Source organism: Cyanistes caeruleus, chromosome 3 (assembly GCF_971803275.1).
Source record: "Cyanistes caeruleus chromosome 3, bCyaCae1.hap1.1, whole genome shotgun sequence".
Taxonomy (NCBI): Eukaryota; Metazoa; Chordata; class Aves; order Passeriformes; family Paridae; genus Cyanistes; species Cyanistes caeruleus.
In genome coordinates, this window is record NC_141703.1 from 19,385,250 (window position 1) to 19,411,678 (window position 26,429).

A 26,429-nucleotide genomic window follows, 5' to 3' on the forward strand; every position below is an offset into this window, starting at 1 on the left:
CAGTGCTTTTATAAAAGCATTAAATATTTTCACCAGATGCAAAGATGCAATTCTGTCTTTCTGCATGCAGAAGACTGTCAGAATGATAACCTGGTTTTCCAGTTAGCACTCTTCTTCCTTTAAGTAAGGAAAGCTTAATATCTGTATAATTATATTATCAATATAATAATTATTTTAAAAAATAATAATTATCAATATACAGATATTATCTTAATATCTGTATGATGCTCTCATGAAAGAATGAATTGCTTTATTAGGTGAACACTCCAAAGTACTACAAAAAGGCCCAGCTTGCAGAGGAAGTATGATATAAAAAGGACAGTTTTTCTGGGTTTTTTTTTTAAATTGTATTACCTTGTATCAGTGATGGAAGTACCTAATACTACCTCTGTATTTGAAGCCAAAATACTTAAATGAGTATGAAAATCCTATATAAAAAATTCTTCCCGTCTGCTGGACTTGCTGCCAATGGATATTTTATATCTCAGTGATGCACAGCATTTAAAAGTGTTTATTATTTTTAGATTCATAGTGGTGTCATCCTGAAAAATTCATGATGACCCAAATTAGGAGGATGAAAGTAGTTACTTGGTTTGCTCCAAATGTTCACCAGAAGAATCAGGACTTAAACCTGCGTTTGGCTGTTCTTCAGTAGGCAGTCTTACATAGAAGCAAAAGGGTAAGAAATAGAAAAGATAAATGCCTCAGTCTATATACAAACAATTAAAAATATTGGATAACTTCCGGAAAAATGATGCATTTTGAAATTAGAGTTAAAAAGTATTTACATTGATAGTAAGGTCCAGTGGAAGACTGGTAATGTCTTTTAGGAACCAACTGTTGTGATGAGCCATGTGTACCTGTAGTGAAGAAGAGCACAGCTATTGAAAGTGAGATAAAAACAAAAGTGTGCGCTGAGATAAAAAACAGCTGGACCAACCATTTTCACTCAGTGAAAGGAATGGGGGAAGAAGGAGCAGAGCGCTGAGCTTTGTAGCAGGAAAGAAAGAACAACATTTTCCTTGTTTTAGATGCTCCTCAGTATCAGTCAGTTAGCCAAATATTTCTTTTTATTTCATTTTATAATGTGAGGAGATTTGTCATCTCTTCATAGCCTGTAAATGTATGCTTTCCAGGGTGCACCAGAACAAGGAATGTGCCTGGACTATATATGCTGATGTAGAGATGATTAACGATTTAGGAGACTCCTTTTCTAGTAGTGGCTATTTCTACTCAAGCTGAGCAGTATTCATTTACATGACGTGCACAACGTTTTGGGCTGAACTGCTTATACTTAGTACTCCACAGAGAAATCCCTACAAGATCTGGACTGAAATATGAACCTGTGTGTGAATCCTGGTAGTAAATACATGGATAGGTGAAGTGAGGTAAGGATATGTTGGAGTAGAATAGTTTCATTCCTACTCCCTTCTAAAGGTTTCTGCTCTCACTGAATGGTTTTCCCCATTGCTGTCCTTTGTACGAAGGGTAGATGTTTCTGATAGGCAAGCTTCCAGTTTCTCCTTAGTGTAAAGACAAGGTTTTTGGATACCTCACTTTCCACTTCTATTTTGCAGGCCTCTGGCACCTTAGCTCCATAGAGCTCATTGCATCTCTTGCCAACTCTGCTTGCATGCAAGACCCCTCAGTGCAGAGATTTTCTTCATGCTGAGGCAGCAGCTTTAGTAGCTCAAGCACTCACTTCAGCTCACTTCTGTTGCTTAGTGTTCATTGAGCCTACAGAAAGTCTTTCAAGAAGCTGTCTTCAGTGCATGAGGGAGAACACTGCACATACCATCCCTTCTACACATTAGCCTGATCTATTCTTTAATTCTTAGCAGCTAGGACTTAATCATGCATTCTAGCAGTGAATAAGTGAGTTTCTATTTGAGTACCAGTGTCACTTTGTTAATGTTTGGGAGGCATTGATGTGTTGTTAGATTGTTAAACACAAATATCCCACTGGATTTTTGGAGGCATACAGAGGTTGATTTCTTGAAGTACCAGTTTTCTCATGGAATTTAAAATGAGAGAGCTGTTCCTTTTGGAAAGCTGCTGTCTGAAGTTTGTGGCTGTGTTCCCCAGCTCATCCGAGATACTCCTCATCAGTGGAATGAGATGAATAATAGAAATGACACAATACTGTATCTTTGCAATAGACTTTATATTCTCTTTTTTGTCCCTGCAGTTCCCTGAGTGTTTCACTCAGGGTGACCAAGGCTGCTTGCCATGTACACAGAATCCTCTTACCCCTGGCACTGTATATGATTATTCTTGTGCTGGATGTATCTGTAACAGGACCAGGCTCAGTGTATTGCTACACGTATGTACATACATCAGTTAAATCATTCAGATGGTAGAAGCTACTTCTTTCAGATTTTTATCAGGTTCTGCTTTAGGACTTACCTCTGCTGGTAAAACTGAGAAGTGAGGCATGGGGCCTTTGAGGGGCAACAGCCAGCATGTGTTTTATATGTGATAAACAGGAAGGTATGTTCCACTGTACTTCCATGTCACCTGTCATGGTGCAAATGAGAGGAGTAGCTTCTTGCTGAGACATTTCTCAGGTGGGATCTTAGAATAACAGAGACCCCTTGTTGAGCGTTCAATGGCATTATAAATTTTTGTTAGGGTAACTAACTGTGAGGTTTGAGATGGGGTGCTGAAAAGAGAAAATACACTCTCCTTGTGCCCTTTCACCTTGGGAGAAGTCCAACATCTGTTGTCATGTAAGACAGTCATTACTTGTCCTTCAGGCTGTACTATGGCTGTTGTCAATTGGTATTTTTGTATCTGATTTTAACTCTGTTGCTTAAAATTTAGCATCAAAACAGCTCTCTTCATGCTTCTATATTTTCTTTGGTAAGGATGTTGGAACCCAGCCCTTTGTCATCTTCACATTAGAGTTTGAGACGATGTCACTGGTGACCGTCAGAGTAGAGAATGGGGAGATTTGGTCATTTACAAAAGTTCTTTAAGGGTCTTTGTCATATTAGATTTTGCTTGGACTGTTTTTTTTTTATATTGTCTTGACTGAGTACCATGGTGGTGTCCAGCAAGGACCTGCCTGTGGTGGCCTGTGGGTACCCTCCCTGCTAGGATGAAGGGTTGGTGCGATGTCACACAGAAGAGGTGCTCATGGAGGAAATGTGTGCATGCTGTCCTACAGCGCCTTGGGCTGTTGATGTAATTTGTTTACGCTGAGAGAAAACCTCTTATTACAGTCTGGTAGGGTGGCAAACCACAATCAAAACAGTTACATTTGTACACCATGTGAAGAAGCTTATTTAATCCTCAGGCAAGTTTCAGAGGTCAAGTCCTTTCATCCCATTGCCTTGTCCTGGCAGAGGCCCAGTGCCAAGGAAGAGTCCTGTCCTCACCCTGTAATTCCTCCTCTGGATGGCCTCCTCAGCCAGAGGAAACTTCCAGCTCTTCCTGGACCTGGTGTATGCATGCACAGAGCAGCTGTGCTGGAAATGTGTACTGCTCAATCATCTAAAACAGTCCTTGATGGCTCCCTTCAGGCCCCTGACCTTACCTCCTCTCCTTGCCTGACTTGTAGAAATGAAAGTGTGTAGGGAGCCAGGGCACAGTGAGTTTCCCCATGGACACCACTGTGGGATGGCACCTCGTGTGAGTGGAGGTGAAAGGGCTGAATGCATTCATTTAAGGTGGAAAGAATAGGTAGAAAGTCAAGGGAAATGGCAGACAGTGGTGTGTGAGGGTAAATGTCAGAAGTGCTTGTAAATATTTTTTTTTCTGCCTGATTTTTAGGATGTGTGTGTTGCTCTTTAACTTGAAAAATGAGAAAAAACCTGGGAAAACTTGGCTGTACACTAGCCCAGAAGTTTTCATAAGCAGGGAAGCAGAAAACAGTGGCTCTTAAAAACCTGCATCTTCTCAGAGTAATTTCCATCCCAGAGGTGCGCTTGGTTTGCCCAGTTATGTTCCTTGTGAATGTGGCATTCAAAATACTTGCAAGAGCCTTGGAATGCCCCAGTTAGCTTTGGGGTGGTGGGGACAAGCACTGTGGTGGCCTCTGCTGTCTTGCTGCCAGGTGAGGTGCCTGCAGGGAGTCATCTCATCCTGAGCTTTGCTTTCCAAAGAGCTTATTTAACACTTGTCAGTTATTTATGATGTTAAAGCTGACTTTTATAGGAAAGTCACATTAATTCATGCAAAGTAAGCTGTAGATGTATATGGCTCAAATATTACCGAGAACTCTGTGGCTCAAAAAGGTAAAGGTTTATTTAAAGATGGGACACTGCTCACATTTCCCAGAAAACACATCATGAAAGAGATAAATTTATGTTAAATGGGTTGGCACCAAGAAATAAAAAGCTCTTTTAGGCTTGGTCTTGAGAGATACAGAAAGTTCTTGTTAAGCATTAAGCATCTGGGGAACCTCTCACCTTTCAGGTGCTCAGACCTTTGCAGGGTTGAACATCTGGAGACCTTTTTAAAGTTTGTTTTATTGACATATATTTGCCCAGTTGTCTAGTACTTTCTTAAGTGAAAGAAACAGAAACTAGTTAGCGATATGAAGATACAAATTAGAAAATAAATTAAATTATAGTTTTGTGGTTAAATGGTCTTTGAGGTCTTGTAGTGCTGCTTTTTTTTTTTTTTTTAAGAAAATTGCTTAAAATTTGGCAGTGGCAAATTTCTTCTCTTCTGTCAGGGTATTCCCATCAGTGCATTATTTTTGCTGACACGGTGTACAACTTTTGAAATGTCAAGGTAGGGAAGAATCCTAGGAAAAAAACAATTAAACATTTGTAGTTGCTCTGAAGTATACCTACAATGAAGTTCTGTTGCATTCTTTATTATATAAGAATATTGCATTTTTAGTCTCCTTAATTAAAAAAACCCAAAGCATTTGTGCAAGCTTAAAATAAATAACTGAAACCAAGTGTTTTACAGGGGTTTGATGGACTATCTCAAATAGATTATTTTTTTATCATATGGATATGTTCTAATGCATTTTCCCTTACATGTAACATAAAAGGGTCTGTTGTTAATTGCAGTAGCATTCCTTTACATTTCTTTGACTATGTGAAGCAGCTATTAGTGGAACAATATGCATACTGTGAAGGTACCTTGTGTGATGGCGAGAGAAGTATAGAAAATTATTTTATTAAATTTTATTTTATTTATTATTAAAGCTGGCGAGCTCTCCTGAACGACTTACATTTTGGAAATGTGAGGAAGTTACATCAGGATAAATGTTAGTTTGTTGCATATCTGTGTGACGCATTTTCTGCCCACTACAAAGGTATCACTGTCAGTCAGTGGTGCAGGAAAAGTGGCTTGTTCCTTTGTCACGGAGGGGTGAGGTAGCTCACAGTCCTTGTGGAGCTGCCATGTGAGCACAGTGTTCTCTGCTGTGATCTTACCACAGCATTCACCCAGTGGCAGTGCTGCATCACCTGCCTTGTTCCATGCAAGGAACAAAGTCAGTTCAATGTCAGTCAATAGCCACAAAATCAGACAACTGCTGATGGATTTTGTTTGAGTAAGAAGAGTGGAAGTAGAGGAGGCAGCGTAGCAGTGGGATTCGTATGATTTTCAAAATAATTGTCTTTTCTGTTAAGGCATTTCTGGGATATAGTATGGATGTAGAAACAAGTGGAGAGGAAGATACACTGAAGAGAGTCAAGAACTCTTAAGAGAAGGAAATGGGGAAAGGAGATTGCAGAGCTCATCCAGGCAGATGAGATGGATTAGAAGACAAATATTATAGGGAATGGGGCAATATCAGTAAGAGGCAGGTCAAATGACTCCTGAGAAAGATCCCTAATAATAATAAGCAGTGGAGCAAATAGGTCATGTTATCCTAGGTGACCAGGAAATTTTTAGATCAAGAAGTCAATCTTTATTGAATGAAAGAAGTGAGTAATGGCTGGCTTCAGTGCTAAAGGAAGTGGGTTATGTTTTCAATCTCTTTCTACCATGAAAGCAGTCTCCTGGGCAGTTCTGGAGCATCAGCATTAAAGAGACAATCCTGCATGACAGAATTCAGTGCGTGTGGACACTGACTTCAGCAGACTGTTTCTACTCTTAAGCTTTCAGTATCTTACTAACCAAACTGACAGCTTGAAATATGCCTGAAGAGCTCTTCTAAAAAGTTTGCATTTTAAGATCTGGACCTATATAAAGATTGTTTCTCTAACATTTGCCATTCTAAGCTTTCTAATTCATTATGTAAAATCAGGGTCAAAGAAATCTCAGAACTTTTTTTTTTTTTTTTACTAGAGAATAATGGCATTATAACAAATCTTAAATTATAGTTGTCCTAACTTGGTATGCTTGACTTTGAAGTGGAATCTCCCACCCCAGGGCCAATCTAATTTGGTATCCTTTTCTTTTACTGACTTCTTTGTGGGATGTTGTTTCATTTCTCAGTGGTTTAAGTTTCCCTATCTTTCTATTGATTCTGAGAACGTCCGTCTGATAATTGTTCTTATTTCATTTATTAGGGATCAACAGCTGGATTTATTCCTCTTTTTGTAGATGCTGCCTGTGAGAGATGCCTTTCTAAAATGATTGAGATGCTCTGAAGCATTAGAACAGCAGTCACTCGAAATGAAACAAAAATCTCCACTTTCTGCCCTGTTGGGTTAAGGTTAACTAGGTTTAAAATCTAGTGCTGGCTTGTATCTTTCCAGTGAAGTCTTTTATGAAGGTGTCAGATATTGATGAAATTAGATTTCTTTATGAAGTTTTTTCCATAATCCTTCCCCAAGTTCACATCAATGTCTGTATATGTATGAAAGGTGCTTATAACAAGTAAATAAACATTCATATTTAACATACATACATACAGATATATTAACATATATGGAGATTACAATAATTAGTGGGTGGTGAATGGATGAAAAAATGAGTATGTGTGAATGTTTACTTGGTGCTCCTTTTTGGTGAAATTGTTAAGAACCTGGTGACAGGAGGGGAAAGAAGGTGTTGAATTTCATAACTTTTTATAAGAACACAAGTGCAATCTTTTGGTGTTGTATTCTGTCTTGACAGAACTGCCATAGTCTTGTTTTCACATTTGTAATACAAAGCCTGCAATATACACATTTTGTAAAAGTATTAATTTTTAAAATCACCTTGAAAACTCAGTTTTCTCATTTTTCAACTGCAGTCAAATGTAATAATTCTTTGTGCTCTCATACTTTCATCTTCTTTTTGTTGTAACCTGTTGACAGATTAAAATGAACACCTAGCTAGTAATAAGCTTTTATTTTACTTTCTTGCACAGAAGTTTCTAATAGGTCATGGCTTGGAGATACTTTGTCTTTGTCTGTGCCAAACTCAACAGCAACCAAAAAGAAAACTCCTCTAACACCACAAAATGAAGGGTATTGTAAACCACAGTGAGATGCAGAAGAAAGATGGAAAAATCTGTTAATAACTTTCATTTCATCCTTTTGTCTTACATCACTTACCATTGTCTGACAAGTTGAAAAACTCCCTGAGTTCCTTTGAAAAAGAAAAGAATTGCATATTTTATGCTGGCATTCTTCAAATGTTATTTTACCCCTGTGTTTTTATTACAAATTTTCAGCTGAGCTGTGGAGCAACTTCTTGCTAACATGCAAGAAATAGAGAGAGAGAGAGAGGGAAAATATTTAAATCATCTTTTATATCTTTCTAAACATTTCTGTCCAGTAGAATATAATAAAGTTGCAGGAAGTTGGAAATAGAATTCATAATAGGAGGACTTGCCTTTAAAAACTTGAAATATTTGTCCTTAATAATTTGTCTTCCTTCCTTGCCAATACAATTCTTTTCAATAATCTCAGTTCTTTTTCAAATATTGTATTGTGAAAAGGCAATTACTGAAAGACCTAAGCTGGTATGGAAAAAATATTTGATCCAAACTGATAATTTTCTTTTGGGGGCACAGTAAAAAATTGTTTTTAAATTGTAAATGGTTCCCACTTGTATAAATAACAATAGAGAAGAATAATTCAAAATTAAACTTCCATGTCACACTAATACGAAAGAAGCTTAGCTGAGTAACTGTTTGGAAATAATTTTAAGATTAATAAATAACAATCTGTATAGTGTTCTGTATAGTTTAATTGATTCCTTCTTGTTTTGCAATTGGTTAAGCTTTGGTGGTTTTTACTGGGTTCTACAGGAGGCATTTTTGAGTCTCCTACCTTGCTGTCCCATATGTTTTATGAAGACAGTAAATCAGTTTTCAGTTCTCAGCTGTGTCCTGCCCATCCTTCCTTCAAACCCACCGCAGTGTGCCTTGAGTCCTGCAGGATGGGGTGTGACTGTTCTGCTCCCCCTTGCAGCTGCTGCAGTTCCTTGGGGGCTCTCGTGTCCCGAGGAGGGGGAGCAGGTTCAGGGCTGCTGAGTGTGCTCACTCCTGCTCTGGGGCCCTGGGACACACCTGCACGTCTGCTGCTGCTGCACACCTGCTGCTGCACACCTGCTGCTGCACATCTGCACATCATCTGCTACTGCTGCACATCTGCACATCATCTGCTGCTGCACACCTGAACATCATCTGCTGCTGCTGCACACCTGCTGCTGCACGCCTGCTGCTGCACATCTGCACATCATCTGCTGCTGCTGCACACCTGCTGCTGCACATCTGCACATCATCTGCTGCTGCTGCACACTTGCTGCTGCACATCTGCACATCATCTGCTGCTGCCCACCTGCACATCATCTGCTGCTGCTGCACATCTGCACATCATCTGCTGCTGCACACCTGCACATCATCTGCTGCTGCTGCACACCTGCTGCTGCACATCTGCACATCATCTGCTGCTGCTGCACACTTGCTGCTGCACATCTGCACATCATCTGCTGGTGCTGCACACCTGCTGCTGCACGCCTGCTGCTGCACATCTGCACATCATCTGCTGCTGCTGCACACCTGCTGCTGCACATCTGCACATCATCTGCTGCTGCTGCACACTTGCTGCTGCACATCTGCACATCATCTGCTGCTGCCCACCTGCACATCATCTGCTGCTGCTGCACATCTGCACATCATCTGCTGCTGCACACCTGCACATCATCTGCTGCTGCTGCACACCTGCTGCTGCACATCTGCACATCATCTGCTGCTGCTGCACACTTGCTGCTGCACATCTGCACATCATCTGCTGGTGCTGCACACCTGCTGCTGCACATCTGCACATCATCTGCTGCTGCCCACCTGCACATCTGCTGCTGCTGCCCACCTGCACATCTGCTGCTGCTGCCCACCTGCACACTTGCTGCTGCACATCTGCACATCATCTGCTGCTGCTGCACACCTGCACACCTGCTGCTGCACATCTGCACATCATCTGCTGCTGCTGCACACCTGCACATCATCTGCTGCTGCCCACCTGCACACCTGCTGCTGCCCACCTGCACACCTGCTCCTCCGTAGGGCTGGGTTCAGGAGCCGCCCGCTCAGCGCACTGCTGGTTGTGGAAGCGCCCGGCTGTACCTGCCCTTAATCTTATTCTGCCCAGCAGGAGCAAGCACGGGGGGTTTCAGAGTGAGGCAACAGAACTGCCTGCTCTTTTTGCACACCTATTATTTTCCCTGTTGGTAACAGCATTGGCTTTTATAGAGGCACATGAGAGCTGTGTGGGGTCAGTGCTCCCACCAGAGCTGGGATTTTGCTTTTCAAAGGAGACGTTTGGCTCAGCCAACATAAATGGTGGAGGTTCAGGTGCTGCTGGTGGCTTTCTGACCTCTCTTGCTTTTCCCTCTCACCAAGGGTGTTTCCCACTCTTCCTCGCTTATTGGCCTCTCTATTATGCTTGTCACCATGTAAAGTATGTATTTATAACTCTTAAATGTGTAAACATTGCCACAGAGTTTATTAGCCTATCTTCTGTTTTGCTGCTGATGTAGTTCTAATATGCTTTTACCAAGGACTGTTATAATAATTTACAAATAATTGTTTAGAAATGCTCTGACTCAAGCTTATTCTACACATGAGGACGAATTAAACTTTTTTTTTTTTTTTGGTAAATGGCAAATGTTTTCCTTAACAACTTGAAACTCTGAACGGCAGAAGGGTCTGCAAGCAAATTAATCAGGGTGAACGTAGTAAAACCAGCCTTGCTCAGGCTTTTTTCCTCCCTTCTGTGTGGGAAACATAACGTTTTCTAACCCGAGAGTGGGAATGTTTTCTTCTGCAGGCCTGAGTCACTTGTGAGGAATGCTAAGATTAATGCACAAGATTAATTTTCTCATTGCTGCCTTCTCCACTGCAAAAATGGAAGTTTGCTTTCCTTTGAACTTTTCTTTCATTTCCAGCAAAATTTCAGATACTCTGGACATTTTTTTTCTCTACAAATTCAGACCCAGTTTTGTTCTGTAATATTTCTCCTTGCCTTTTAGTGACCATGAGCACAGAAGTCCATGGATGTTCTCTTTCAGACTTAGCTTATTTTAGAGTATAGTGATTAATGTTCGTTTGCTCTGTATTTTATGCAGTTCTGCAATATACAGAAAACTCTGTTCTCACAGAGCTGTGAGCAGTTTTTACTTTACCAGGGTTCCCTAGATGTACAGTATCAGTTTAATTCAGTTTTTTTCCATTTTCAACAAAATATTAATTCTACCTAATCTGTAACAACAGGTGTTCTGAAATGGCATTTATATTTGTATTGGATTCTCTAAGAGAGATTACTCCTGCTGTCATCTTTCTTAATTAAGCATTAACAACTATTGAAAGAATTAATCTTAAATACTAAAATGAAAATAAGAGATACAGGATATCTTCCCAGGTGGCTCCAGAGTAAGCATTACTGTCTATACAAATGCCAGATTTTAATGCCCATTAATTTCATTTTGAGATGCATTGCATAAGTGTTCCCATTGAATTTGAGCAAAAAGACTTAAAGCTCTATCTTAAATGAATAAATTGCCTGTTAAACTAATTTTAGGAAAAGCAATAGTACAAAAATGCATTTGTGTTCCCATGGCCAAAGCATCTTAATTTATATAATTTCAAGATTTAACATGTGTAGTTGAAAGCCACCATAAGTGAAAGGAGTGCAATTTGCCTTTTCTCAGTAGTTTGTAAATACCAACATGTTGTGTGTACTATCCCTGAAGGAGCAGGAGCAAAGCTCCAGGTGTCTTTATTTGCACTCTGTCCAGGCATTAGTTCCAGCACTAACTGTGACAGCTTTGTCCTGCACGGAGCACTGCTGCTCCTTTCCAGACTGCAGGGGAAAGGGCTGAATCTGCTCCCTGCCCTCCCTGTGTCCCAGTGCTGCGAGGGATAGAAGGTGACCTGGGGGTGATAACACTGGCTTTAGACCCAACAGTATCTTTATGTCTGTCCTTTGATTAAAAGGAAGCCAGTCTGGAGAACAGTCAGGAAGAAATGAAGATGTTTCAGATGAGTATACGTGTAACTTGGGGTGATCACGTGCAGGTACCCCTGCTGTGTGTCGTGTCCATGCTGATGCTCCTCAGCTGTGCTCCCTTTGATGCTCAAAAGGTTGGAGAAGTAATTATTCCAATTAAAGCTACCAAAAAAAGATTAAATCTGATTTCCATTTTAGGTACGTTGCTTTCTCAGGTTTATTGTCACAAAGTGGTATAAAATCTTATTCCACTGATGAAACTGAAAATTCTGCCTTGTTCTTCTTTTAGTATAGACCTTTACACAGGGTTTCTTGTAGTAAACCTCTGCCCCTTTCTGAGGGGCAGAGGTTGTCTTGTAGAAAATGCCCTCTTGTCATTGAAGGGATTTGGTACTCCACTGAGATGAGGAGATCATAGAGGTGGAAAAAGAGGTAGCATTTTAACTCTTGAAATTCTGTCTTCTCAGTCAATTAGAAGACATAATTAGTAATTGAAAAGGTAATTAAAATTTGACAGGCTGCCAAAATTTGTATATCACATATTTTTTTTTAATAGTGCCTTGTTTTTTGAAATTATTTGTGACTCTTTTGGCCTTTTATTCTTTCTCACCTTCCTGCATCTGACTGGATTTCAATTCAATTGAAATTCATTTCAATTCTCATTTTCTAAAGCCCTGATTTTTTTTTTCCTGTTGAACATCCTGTTTTATTCTGTGTTCTCCTTATTTACATTTGCTGCTTTTCTTCCATAGGTTTCTGACACTGTTGATTTCCTGCTCAGTCCCATATTGGCTACTCATTAACTTCCCATGAATTGTTCCCTTTGGGTATTTAAACAGTTTTTCATGATCCTTCTTTTGTTCCTTTCTTGTTATATCACCATCAGGACTGGTCATTTTTCCTATTTAGCAATATAATTTTCTGGGACTCTTATATCATTAGGTGGAAACAAAGGCAAATGTGTATTTGGGTATAGTTAACAGGGTTAGAAATTAATTAGAAGTGTAGAAGATAAAACCTTCTCCTTGCCTCAGAGACTCAAATTTCATGAGAGTTTTCTTTTTAGATAGCCTGACAATTTCTAATTTTCCATATTTAGATCAGGCCCTTTTTATTTTCTCCATATCAGTGGAGAACTTAGTTTAGAATTTGTTCTCTGATACATGAAAAAAATTCAGATAATATGGATGAAAACTCACATTTAGTCTAAATGGGAGGAAAATTTATCTCAGTAAGACATACTGAAAATATCTGAAGCATCACACAGATTAATAACAAGCCAACATGTCAGGTTAAACTGGAGAAGGAAACAGACTGAATGACAGACTGCAGAAGACTTTCTGAGCATCTTGCTGAAGCCTTTTCCAAAGACATTTGTTTTATTTATGGTGTATGTTACTTCAGTATGTTTCTAAACAGACAAGAAAGAGGAATCAGAGTCTTAAGAGCAGAGAAATGTACTTGAAGTTTGGCACTCTTCACACTGCGTTCCAGCCTGTCTGAGAACAGTTGCTGTAAAGCATCTGGAGAGGAGAAGGGATTAAGCCCTGGATCTTGAGGGATGCACTCATACTTGGGCAGTGAGCAGCAGGGTGTGGTCCACCTCTGAGACTGGTGGTGGACTTCTATTCCTGCCTCTACAAATGGTTTGTGCTGACCTTAAACCATTTCCTTGGGGCTAAATTAAAATAGGGAGGGAAATGTCAAACTGCAGAGTTGTAACAGACTTTTGAAATGCTTGTCTTCTTCTGGAGGGGAAGCTACAGCCTTGGGTGTCCCTAAGCTCCCTGTGCCATGGACAGGATGAAGCAGGTGCCCTGTCACAAACCTGACAGCGTGCCAGACAGGGCTGCACAGGACCCAGGAAATGTGGGTTCTCTGTTCTCTAGCATGGCCTGGAGGGAGGTTCCAATGCCAGTTTCTTGGAAGAGTTACAAGCCACTAGGTTAGAAGATAGCCTAAAATCAGGAATCTCTTGATTTATATTTGCTCAGGTTGATTTATGTTGGTTTGTTTTTTTGTTTTTTTTCCCTGGTGGTCATGTCTGATTTTTGGGTTTGATTTTTTGTTTTCCTTCACCCTTTTCTTTGTTTTTGTTCTTAGTTTTTTTCAGAAATATATTCCCGTATCTACATAGTGTTCTAGCCATGTAGCTCTTTTTTTTACAGAATAGCCTATTTTCATGTTTTTGAATGAAAACTGGTTGTCTCTTTGTCCTGTAAGCATGTGGCCTTTAAGATGTACCTCTGGGAGACCACCTCCTGTACTTTCTGCCTTTTCAGGCACTGCTGTGTGGACCTCAGTGTGGTGTGGTGGGGCTGAGGTGTGGAGAGCAGACTGGCATTTTACTGGTTATGCCAGAATGGCTGTGGAAACCTGGGCAGTTTCCCTGGTCTAAATTTAAGCACCCTTGTACAGTCCCTGTTAGGCATGTGGCACCAACCTTTTGTTTTGGTTTTCTCGCCTGTAAATTGGAGTGATCGTTGAAAGCTGGGTACTTCACAGAAATAGGGATTTCTGTGCTGCTCTGGATTCAATATGCTGTATATGTTTTTATAAATGTAGATTGCAAACTGATCATGGTTGATTTGTTCTTACTAGTCACAGCTCTCAAATGATGTGAGGTATTATTCCCACTTACTTCTAACACTGCACAAAAGAGACTAGAGATGTTAATTTTTAAAGTAAAATCAAGCAGTCGTTTTTAATGTTCTCAAAATCTACCAAGAAAGAAAGGCTTGCCTTCTTCTGATTTTTTTCTTCATAGGATCTTACGTAACAGCTAAAGTTATAGTCCTTAGACTGAACTTTTGTACATTATTAATATGACTTTTCAAGATCTTGCATGCTTTTGCACATCAGACTACAATAACATGGCATTGGGACCATCAGTAGCAATTTGGATCACTTTATCACCAGTCTTTCTTTTTACTTACTACATAAAACCTTTACCCAGGGGACATGGAGTTATTCTTCAGGGACATTTGCATCTTAGGATGTCTCTTAACCCTTTCTACAGAGCGCATTTTTTTCAAACGTGTCAAAATACTGTGAAAAAGCCTATCCACTAAAAATTAGAATGTCTCTGTCTTTCTTGCTTTACAAAGTAGTGACTGAATCTGTAAGATAAAACCTTCAGGAACCCCATGAGAAGTAGTGAAACTTAGCTCAGTTCTGTTTCAAAAAAGGTTTTCCTTGTGTCCAGCATTTTTGCCAGTTAAGACATTAGAAAAACTTGCATAAACAAGGTGTGAAAGCAGAACAAATGAGTGTGGTCCTGGTCCAGCTAACATGTACTGAAAGATTGATGGGAGCTTCCTTTAGGGCAAAGTTGTCTTCCTGTGTATTCATCACAGAGAGAGATGGTATTGCTTCTGTACCCATTCCACCCTGCCTAGTCCCATTCAACTCTTCTCACTGCTAACTTAGTTTACTGACATTGCTAGGGACCCCTTTAAATGTGGCATCATGGGCAGTTTAGGATTCTAATTTCTAGATTTTTGTTTTCTTGAGTGATGCACAAGCAGACCCAAGTGTCTCAGAAGTGAGTAGTGTTCCAGGGTATCTCAGATTTTGGATGACAAAATCAAGTCACTGATTTTTTTTCAAAGGATGAGGACACAGCATCAACCTGCCTCAAAAAGCTTCTCAAAGTGAGTGGTTGTGAGTCTGAAGCAGCGTATTTATACAAAAAGTCATACTCCCATGTCACAGAGAGTGAGATTATCACTGTGCTCATCCTGGGGGTCTTGCTCCCTGTCAGGATTTGGGAGAGGGAATACCAGAAGCAAGACGTGATCTGTCCAAAGCAGCAAGGTCTTCTCTTGTGTGAGGAGCTCGAACAGACTGAAGCTCTGAAGTCATGCTAGCATTTTCTCTAGGGGAATATAAATGTCTGAAGTATATCAGAACCCAGTTTTTAACCAGGACTCTTTTAAATACATCTACCCATAAGAAAATCTGTCCATTTTGTTCTTAAGTTTGCCAGACATAGGCAGGATTTATGTTATTGTTATTATTTGCAGTGGTAGTTATAATGTTTGTGTTAAATATCCTCTAGCAATCAGCGAGGAGCTAAATTTCCATCCTTGCCTGGTTTTGTCTGTCACACATTGCTACATATTAAACCTATTTGTCAGGTAAGTGTTGATTTGAACAGAAGTCTCTTGCTCAGAGCAGCTGTGCTTGTGCTAAAGCTGTGTCTTAGCTTCCGAAAATGCAGTGTAATTGAATGCCAATATAAATTATTAACCTGGCAGTAGCTCAAGCACTATATTGCAGTGAAGCCTTGATTTCTTTTATGCCAAGGTAATGTTAGAATGGCACTTGATTTATCCTGAATTTACAAGACCGTGACAGACTGTAATCTAGTTCTGGGCATTGGAATACTTCCCTGAGAAATAGGAGTACTGTAGTTTACTTTTTGTAATCAAACTGTTGGGGGTTTTTTTGTGTCTAATAGAATATTGTTCATATGTAATTCTGGGTTATAGTGCTGTGAGATCTGGATAGTTAGTATTATATAGAGTTAAGAATACTAGAAGGGCAAAAAGCCAGTTTATGAAGAATGTAGAGCAGTATGGCAAACACGGTGTGAATGGAAAATTCTCTGCTTTGTAAATTCAAGTAGCATGTATGTATTTCCAAACATGGCTTCATTGTGGTTTTTTTTTAAATAAGAAAATAGATCCTCTCATTCTCAAACTTCCTTTTGGAGACAGTAGGGCTTTTTCTTACTGTTTTTCTCTTTGTCTTCAACCTCCTCATCCCCAGTATTTAGCTGTAGTCTTGAATCTAAACAGTATGCTCTGAGCTTTTTTTTTAACTTGGATCTGTGTTGGTGAATAAAAAATCATGGTACTCCCCATGAGAAGTAATCAGAAGATAAATTATCTCGACTGCAGTGTAATTTGGTTATTTAAGATTCTGATTGTTTGGTTAAGCTATAAGGATATAAATTTTAATGCACAAACCAGGTGGTAAATCATGTGAATGTAAATGTTTTACATGTGAAAATCTTTACACTGCTGCTTATTAATTTCAAGACACAGGAAGTTCCATGCTACTCAGCTGCTTGTTCTTCCTAAAGATTCAGCAGCACTTCTCTATAAAAGTTCAGTGCTAGAAACAATAAATTTATATTCATCAGCTTCATTGTGCAAAACTGTACAGATACAGCAGTTAAAAGAATATGATAGTGCTGAGAAATTTGCTTCTCATTTGCTTAACTGAGTCTGGGATTCAGACTTCATGTTCTGAGTGCCTTTCAATCTGGTGTATATATGATTAATGTTGGTGAGTCACTTCTGATGAGAATTTTCGCTTTTTCTCACATTGCAAGATAGGGAGACTTTCTGCTCCTCCCACCACCAGTTCAAAAGCACTGTAGAAGACAGAAAGGAAGAGATAATTTTTCACATTTTCAGAATTACACTGTTAAAGGAACTGAGGAGATAGCCAGTCCCTTTGGCATTCGCTGCACAGGTGTCTGCAAACCAACTAGGACAGCTGGGATTGGGATAAAGGCGTAAGTAGACTGTTATGCACTTAGCAAGCAATCTTAATGCTTATTTAAATTCAGAATTTAGGTGGGAAGACTAGTGTAGAAAAAATGGGAAGGAGGATTTGGGAAGGAAGTTATTCTGTTGGTGTAGGAAGGCAAATCATGACCTGAGTCCTTCAAGGGTTCATGGTAGGAATTTTTGGAGCTCTGGAGATCTGCTAATTCATGTCAGAAAGTAAATAAATAAATTCTCCTGGGGAGAATATAATGCTTCATTAACACAAATTGGCTCAAAAGCTCTCTGTAGCTGACTGTAAAATAATGTAAGTATGTCTACAGAACTTGCTCTGTGGTTTTAGAAAATGCTTTTAGTCTGTTTCTGTACGTGTCCCTCTGCATAGAGAATGCAATACATAGGTTGATTGTCAGATTCAGTACCACAAAATTTATCAAACAGGACAGAATGGCTTCCACATTGAGGAATTTTAAAGGGCTCCACCTGTATCTAGAGGCCAGATATTTGTAAATGCCTAAGTAAATAAATGTACTGGAAGTCCTCAGTGGTATTTTACCAAGTTAATAGCTGCTTATTGCAACAGGGTGTAGGCAGTTGACTTGCTTTTGGGTTAGACAGCCCTGCGAGACCTCTATATGTAATTTTAGACCTATAAGTAATGTCAAAATAGGGTCTGATATTCAAGTGAGTATGCTTCAGCTAAAATTTGGAAATTTCACTTCTGACACTGAGGACAAATGTGTCAGAAGAGAATGTCAGCTCAAGCTCACTCTTGAGCTCGTGTCTTGTGGATTTTCTGTCCAAATCGTGTTTTGTGGAGCTGCAGTTCTACCATAGGATAGGACAAGATCACTTGAGGCAAACCACTGCTACTGTAGACAAGTGTATCAGATAATTCCTGTTGTTATGGTTGTGATGTTTCCTACAAATAACATTACTGACTATTTGGTGACCTCTAGGAAATTATTCTTCTCTCTTCTGTCTGCTACCTTTTGGACTTTGGTATTTCAAAACTGACTCAGCAGAAAGCATATGGCTACAGTGAGTATCAATGCCAATTATTGTGACATTAGTAATAGTGCTGTTAGTTTGGATTCACGTTATTGTTGGATATATAAATTTAATTCATTCTGTTATGGATTCTGCATTCTGCAGTAAAATTCAATTTGTATTGCTATCAGGTTGGAAAAGAACCCATGGGGAAAAGAAATTTTGTCTAATACATGCACTATCAACACCTTAAAAAGTGAATTCCATAAAAAAAATAAAAATATTCGGGTAATTGTGTCAGAGATTGATACTTTCCATTCTTTCTCCTCTGTTCCTCACAGCTTTTGCAGCTCTGATTGCTTTCCAAAAGTATAATGACATGCTCTGAGTGGCTAAAAAGGCTTATTTCTGCCCTAGGCTTAGAGTAAAAAGGATGAATGCTTTGGTATTGCAATGCTGGTCTGAACACTGGGGGAGAAAACACAGCTTTATGAAGACAGAAAATGAAAAGATTTTATAATGCCTTCGTTACTTTTAACATTTGTTTTCAGTATTTTCTGCAGTATTTTTTTCTTTTCTGAAGAAATCTATAGCTTCCACGCAAGTTCCTTTGCCCTGACAGGTTTCTTGACTCATTATTCATTAAAAATCTATTACTACCAACAGAAGATGCTCAGGTCAAGCTCTTGGCTGCTCTGAAATGCACACTTAAATACTCAGCGTGAATTCTGGTGGGCATTTGCACTTACCCAGCAAGTGAGGATACTCCTGGGAACCCTGCAGAGAATTGCTCAATATTCTATAAGACTGCAGTCTCTAAATTCAGACAGTACGTGCAGCATGGGTCTCTAAAAAGATTTTTAAAAAGGTAAGACCAGAGAAAATGTTAGGAGTGGGTAAAGAAAAGCAGAGCTGTGTATGTGTGGGTGATGAGGAGAGTGTTTCTCCTGTACTCTGACCTTATGTTTTCCCTTCTCTGTTCATTATGGTTTATTCCCCATTTCCCATGCATCTCTTCCATGCAGGGTTTCAAGGGACCCTGTGTTGTACTCTGGAATAGTTTGTGGCTCAGGAGAGACCGATTCCAATGGCCTTACCAGGAGTCAGCCAGCATGGGGCCACCTCTGCGCCATGGGCTGCCATCCTTGAATTTACAAGTCTTGCCACGACCCTGATGAGGGTGGTCCAGCTGACTGTTCCCTGGTGGCGTTGGAAGGTCAGGTACCCCACAGTACATGGAAAAATGCACCTCCTTGATCACACACTGTGACTGTAACACCTTCTAAGTACTGTGACAGGAACTTTCTAAATACCCTGAGTAGAAGATGTTTCTCTTATTCTGAAGAGGGTTCAGAAAAATTACTTGGTACATTGCCATCTCTGAATTCCCTTTTTTCCTGGCAGTTTGAACCTGTGTACAGATACCTTTGTTTTCAAAGTTTACCTTTTCAAATCTGCATATCGTCATACATCTTTCTGCCTTCTTTTCCACCACCCTAAAATATAGATATTATACAAGGAACACTGGGAAAGAAATTATAAATGGAAGATGGAATAGTAGATCTGGTTTTGTAGTCCCTCTGAAAGCCAGGTCTGTTTTCATCCTGGTTTACTTCCTGGATTATGGATTATCATAATCGAAAATGGATTATGATACACAGTAAATGGTCAGTGTGCAACAATTAAAAATAACTAAGTGATGCCATCTGCTGTCTTAAAATCTTACTTAGTATTACATCTGACTGAGTTGTTATCCTAGGAAGTGGAAACTGCCTACACTGAGTATAATGTCAGAGCCATGACATGTTACCTTGATGTGTGTCAAAGTTAGGCAATTTAAATATTGATTGTGATTAAATACAGTAGACTATAGAATGTCAGAAAGAAATGCGATACTCGTGTCAATCCAAAACAATTCTTTGGTGCTTACTTTGCAAATAATTTGAGGGTTTTTTTCCAGACTGTTTTAGTTTTTTTGTTTCTGAGAGGAAGAAGTAGAATCTTATGGAATAGAGGGGAGATTGGAAGAAGGTGACACACCATCTCATTAAAGTGTGTCTTTATTAAAATGTATGTTTTATGTGGTGAAATTCTTCACATGGCTTCTATATTTAGTACAAGTTTTCTACAGTCACTTTTAGGTGTTTTATCTACAGCACTTTTAGGTGCTTTTTTTTTCAGGAATGAGTTAACCTGACCATGGTTTTCAAAGAAGTTGAGAACCATATTTCTGTAAGACATGTTGCTCAAAGAGAAGTCACTCATCATCTCAGATCATAACATTTAACAGTTGGATATACATTCAACTAAGCAAAATTTTCAGTGGACTGTGGACTACCATGCTCAGCGTTGAAATGATATCTCCTTCAGAGAATATCACATGGTTACTTATTTCATGTATGTGTATGTGCTTGTGTGCTTGGGGGTTTGGCAGCAAGAGTTTAGGATGTGTTTTGTTCCCATGCAGTTACACCAGACTGCAGTTCACAGGTTGCCATTTAATGAATCTGCAACATGGCAGAGTGATCTGAAATGCAGTCAGCAGTGCTTAGCATATAAAGGGTTGCAGAACCAGAGAGAGATGGGATTTAACTCTTTCTGCTTCTCTTCTTTGTTGCTTTTTGTAATGCTCTATAAAGCACTGACATAATCTAGGTTTCATGTACTTTTTTTTTCATCTTAGTAAAAACAGTCTGAATTCTGTGAAGGTAACTGTCACTATTGCACTGTTGTGCAATATCCTGAATGGATGTGCCTTGTTTAGTGAGGTGTGAGTAAGGATATGTTTGCACTTATATATTGACCACAGTCTGGTAATGAAGTGTGTAATTTCTTGTGGATGTTGGGGCTTTTAAAATTATCAATACTGCAGTGATGTGTATTTCTGCTTGTATTTTTAAAAAATACACAATCTATGCTTAGAGTTTTGCAAAGTTTAATTTTCGTAACAAAACTTACTCACTATATAAATATTAATTTCCAGATGTAGTACACTAGAACTGCTCTCCTATTGGAGCCTTATAAATATCAGAATTTCTTAATTTGGTTCCTCTCTCTGTTATGGGAGCATACCTGTAAAATTCACAAATGACCAAACCAACAGTAAATTAATTCTACAGTTAATCCTTTAAAGTGTTTTGCTTTCCAGCTGCCTTTTTATTAAGGAGATCTGCAAATCATTCTTTGACAGAGAGAAAGCTATGCATGTATTTACATCTTTCTCATAGCTTGCCATACCTCTTTTAAACTTTGTGAAATTCCTTTGCAGCCAAACTGTCCAATCTGGAGCATTAAGAAATCATGAGATGATTTGAAAAATATATCTCTATATTTTAAAAAATAGGTATTCGGTGACCCTTTTGATTTTTGTTTTCTAAACATTGTTTCCAAACTTGTCTGCACAACTCTGAGGGCTCAAACCTTGCTTTAAGAGGCAGAATAAAATGTGAAATTCAGATTTTATGTAATTGTGGGTTGGGTTTAAAAACATAGAAACTTCACTGCACTTCACAGTGTTTACTGTAAATTTCCAAGTGTCCATCAACCAAAAGCTGTGACAGCATAGAATTATGATGCATTTACTTACATGAAAATCTGCTGCTGTTAATGTAGTCCTAAGTGGGCATGAACTGTGTATTAGGCTTTATTTGGGATAGTTTCCAAATGATTGGGAAGGGAAATAGTACTTAGTTTAGATAATATAATCTGTGAGTTTCTATTATATTTCCAGGGCAAATGCTGCACTCAGAGCATCAGTAGCAATGTAAGGAAATGTTATGGTCTTGGCTGTAGGAAAAGCTACCTGAAGGCAAGAGGAGATTTAAAGGTCTTGGAAAAAAACCAGGAAGGTATTTTATTTGTCATGAAAACTCAAGGAGCTCCTGAGATGATGTTTTAAAGAAGTTGCAAAAATGTGCTCATTTTCTAATTAGCTCATCTTTCTGATGAAAATGGGATGATGACTGGCTGTTGGCAAAGTTTTTTTTTCTGGAAATGTCTAGGCTTTTGGATAACACATCTTCCACCATTCCAGTGTGACTGTATGGAAGACTGAACTGCTCTGTATCTGCAGGGTAATGCAGTATCAGGGTGCCCAGAGAGCTTCTGATTCTGTAAGCTGATGTGGACAGTAGAGTATGGATTAAAGGTGTGGATGATGGGGAAGAAATTGCCAAAATGTAGGGAAGATGGTAGAAACATGCAATTAAAGAAAAACCAGGCTATCAAAATTGCCTTTTCTTCAGTCTGCCCCCCAACATTTTATGCTACGTGAATTTTTTACTATAGCAAAGTGCTTCATAAATTTAAAATGTAAATGCAGAGGATTTCTTTCTCTTATTCCCGAGTGTAATTTTTACTTTTATAACTCATGTTCCTTTCCAGCTGAGTGCTATTTCCAGGGAAGCCAATTCATGCATTTTAGAAGCAGTGCTTTGGGAACTCTCCAACCTGACTGAAAAAATACAAAACCTTTAGTGAAATACCAACATGAAGACCTAGAAATGCAAGGAACCATGCACATGACCACTATTTATCTTCATTCCTGCCATTCCTGCTACAGGAACAGAAACACTTCAATGACTCGTTTTGTTTTGTTTTGTTTTGATGCTGAATTACCAGAGGTGCCCGATTCTGAGTGTAAACTCCTCATTATGAGTGGCCTCTCTCAGGCTTTGGAGTGCTCTCTGTCCTGGGAGGGGGCTTGCTGTGAATGAAGCTCAGGTCTGCCTGGAAGAAGACATCACCATGTCTGACTTGCTGCAGTGTAACCCACCAGCTGGCAAAATGAGGAATACTCCTCACAGAATTTTCATCTCTGAAACAGAAAAAGTTATTTGTTACAGGCTATGAATTAGGTGCCAAATTGCAATTTCTCTGGTAACTAGGAGCAAAAGTGTAGCAATAGTGTTGGGGGTGCTTAGGTGTTGTGCTTGGCTGAATAAAAAACTGATCAGAATCATGATGGATGGGCCAAAATTCTTTTTTTCTTGTTTCTCTTTTAGTCTGATAACCATATGTACAATTCTTTTTCTTCAGGCTATGATTTAAATTATGAATTCCAGCTTATTGAGCAAGTTTGGTGCTTGTGGGATAGGTTGGAAGTCTGGTGTAGGATTTTATTGATTTGGTAAGATTTGCTTCAGTTCCTTCAGCATTTCTATTACTATTTTGTCACCTCAGGTTATTTTGATAGCCTGCTCTGTGAAAATTGGGTTGTATTGAGTCTCCCTATGTGATGTAGGAATTCAAATAAATATGGTGGTGTGACACCTTCAATCAAAGTTAGGATACTTAAGATTTGCAGTAAAAAATATGAAGTTATGTTCATAATGACTTATCAGTTCAGAAAATAATTACTTCCACTCACTAGGGTGAGAAACGATGAACTTTTTATGGTTGTTAGAGCAAACCTCAGGCAGCTGTAATTTTTAAATAAAGTTACATAGTCTACTGAGGAACAAGAATTCCTATTCCAGCTAAGTAATTTTCTATTGTTACTTTTTCATTTGCTTCTTGCTTGAATTACATCACAGAATAAACACTAGCATATTTGTATTAAAGAAAAAAAAATTCTATCTAGACAGTCTTATTTCCTTACTTTCTTAAAATGGGTGTTGTAGAAAGAGTGAGATTTTCTGACTGTGCTGGTTTTCTTTCCTTCCAAGAAATCGTGCAAAATGCATCACTGGTTGAGCAGTGTAAGCATGGTTGCTTCTAAGGGCTCTGAGGAATCACCTTTGGCTGCAGTATTTGATTTGTCTGATTTATGTGTGCTGTGCTTTATGAGCACCATTAACAGTAACTCTTTAGAGAGTGTAAATACAAGAAACAAGGCATTTATAAAGTTTCAGGAAATGCCCCTTGAAGTGTGTGCATTGTGAGGTATTTCTTAATGTGGATAGGCAGCTTCTGTCATTTTGTTAAATTGCTGAGCCTTTAATTGTTCTTTGTATCATCAGATCTGGACTCCATCCATCATTGATGTTTCCCACTTGTGATACTTTTGGGTTTAAGGACTTGTATGCATTCTGTGGGAAATTAAGGCTAGAGGTTGACCATGACTTTGGTGGTGTTCCTTGGGAAACAAGTTAGAGCAGATGCATACTGTGGAGTTAAGGAAGGGGGGAAGGAGAAAATTAGGCACAGCACAAAACCTGTTAAATTTAGGCTCACTTTCTCTTCTTCTAGTTGCACCTGTGTTTTCAAGTTCAATCTCTTTTGCCTTCTGTATAGTATGTTGTGTTGACTGTTTAGCTACTGGACAAATAAAAAATTTAATACAAATGAAAAATTTAGTACACATGCTGGCAGCCTGGGAAAGGAGCAGTTAAAGAGTGTGCTGGCTATGACAGGAGAAGTATTGAGCAGATCCAAGCTATGGTAACTCAGTCTTTAGCAGCTTGGTAACTTCATCAGTTCTGACTGCAGAACTGTCTTCATATTGACAGTATCAAAACTTGGTGAGGAGAAGATAATAAACAAACATTAGTCTCTCGACAGTACTTAATTTCTAATGGCTAATTTATAGCAGCTAGTTAGGAGTCAGTGTTTACAGACTTGAAGTTTGGTGGTGCTGAACATAGTAATTTATAATTCAGTATTGTCAATTCAAGTTGGTCAGTCTATGATATGATCTGATGGTTGCAGCATTACTTTATTATATTGGTACAGTGAGTGCTCGCAGCATTACCACTCTGCTTAGAAATCAGAGTTGTTAACATCCCAGATCATTGCGTGATAAGCCTTCCTGCAGCAGCTCTTGCTGTCCCTGGGCTCTCTGGTTTCAGTCACTTCAAGTTTTTGAAGGCTCATTTGCAGAGTGGAGTTGTAGAAATTTCTGCTCACCCAGGATCTTGAGGGAAATGTAGTCTCCCTCAAGTCTTCTGTGGGAACAGAACCTGCAAGACTCTATAAACTTGGCCACAGAGAGAAAATGACCACATCCACTAAAACAGGACATAGTATCTCCCACACACTGAAAGAAAACAAATGTGGAATCAGACTCTGAGAAAGGATTATCCAGTAAGTTTAAAACAGCCCTGTATGTGTTTCTATTTTAAGATTATTTAACATAAATTGATGTTATCTAACTCCACATGTCTCCAGTGAGGGAATGTCATCCTGAGTGCACAGAACATGCACATTGACTTAGAAGAATAAACAGATCTTTTTTGCTATTTTTTTGGAAGGCAAAGACAGGAAAGAGCAAATGAGACTTCCCTTGCTACCTTAAAGTTCTTCCCCAGGGCAAACATGCATAGCATAAGCTAGCAAGCAAGCAAAAAAGTGTTTTATTAGAACAAATAGGGGAAGGATCAGCTAAAGCTCTGAAGACATCTCAGCTTCTGAAACTTCTCGCCACTTTGCATCACCAATACTCCAATGTGTGAAGGTCTGGAAACCTGCTGATGGTTCTTCTCAGTTAAGCCTTGGAATGAAGTGGCCTTCTCTGGGAACTGAATGGATGTGAATCTCTGCTGAAATCCTGAAGGCTGAGGGTGGATGGAAGACAGTCAAAACAACACTTGGGTTTTAGAAAGCACTATGGTTCCTACTTTTTCAGTTTTCTGTGTATCTGGCAAAGGCACAGAGGCTATTTTTGAACTGTCTAGTCTACTCTTCTAAAAGGGATCTCTTCTTTTTCCTCTTCTGCTTATTGGTCATCAGGAAGAAGGGAGTTAGCACGTCTATTTGTGAATTTGCCCACACACTGAGCGCACATAAACATTTTACAAAGCATATTTATAGAACTGTTGTAACAGCATGTGTCCTCAAGAGATATGCATTTATAAAACTGACTTGCATGTAGTTTAATCAGTGCAGAAGTATCACTACTAACATAAATTTTTGCATGATATTTTCTATTTAATGTAAAACCCACTACCTCCCCGTACTCCCCCAGTTTAGCTTTAAAAAGTTTGTGCGTTGACACAAAGAAAAAATGGGAATGTGTAGCCCAGTCATTTAAAGTTTACGCTTCTGGTAATAGCTTATTTGAATTATTGATTATTCCAAAGATGGAATATATTTTTCCACATTTGAAAAGTCTTGACAGCCAAGTGAAGTCCCAAGTGACTAGAAAAAAGGAAATAGCTCTCCTATTTTTAGACAGGGGAGAAAAGAAGACCTAGGGAACTACAGACTGCTGTGCCTCCTGTTACTGGGAAAGTGATGGAGCAATCCTCATGGAAGCATTGCTGAGGTACATACAAGACAAGGAGATGATCTGAGACAGCCAGCACAGCTTGATGAAGGGCAAATCGTGCCTTATCAGTCTGGTGGTTTTCTGTGGTGAACTGACTGCAGTGGTCAGCAAGGGAAAAGTGACCAATGTCATCTACTTGGATTTCTTTCAAAGGGCTTTAACATGGTCCCACACAACATCTTCATCTCCAGTTTGGAGATGTGGATTTTAAGGGTGGACTAATACTCAATAAGAAATTGGATGAATGCACACAGGGAGTTGTGGTCAGTGGCTCTAGGTCCAAGTGGAGGTGGATGACAAATGGTGATCCTCTGGAATCTCAAAAGGCACCCTTTCATATCTTCATCAGTGACATGGGCAGTGGGA

General features: G+C 39.2%; 1 protein-coding gene and 1 long non-coding RNA gene across 5 annotated transcripts in view; one reads left to right on the plus strand and one right to left on the minus strand.

The window, feature by feature from the left end:
- The window catches only part of ARHGAP6 (Rho GTPase activating protein 6), a 318,428-nt gene that overhangs the window by 175,680 nt on the left and 116,319 nt on the right, over window positions 1-26,429 (plus strand). Inside the window, exon 1 of one of the 4 annotated variants that reach the window (XM_086880103.1) lies at window positions 16,798-16,875. The exons of the other annotated variants lie outside the window; for them this stretch is intronic. The gene's annotated coding sequence lies outside the window, so the exon portion shown is untranslated. Of the gene's footprint in view, window positions 1-16,797; window positions 16,876-26,429 lie in introns of those variants that run through there. 4 annotated transcript variants of the gene reach the window in all.
- Window positions 6,492-11,304, minus strand: LOC147653996 (uncharacterized). The gene is made up of 3 exons (XR_015284210.1): window positions 9,338-11,304; window positions 8,984-9,212; window positions 6,492-8,483 (listed from the first exon to the last, which is right to left on the minus strand). It is a non-coding gene; the product is annotated as an uncharacterized LOC147653996 (long non-coding RNA).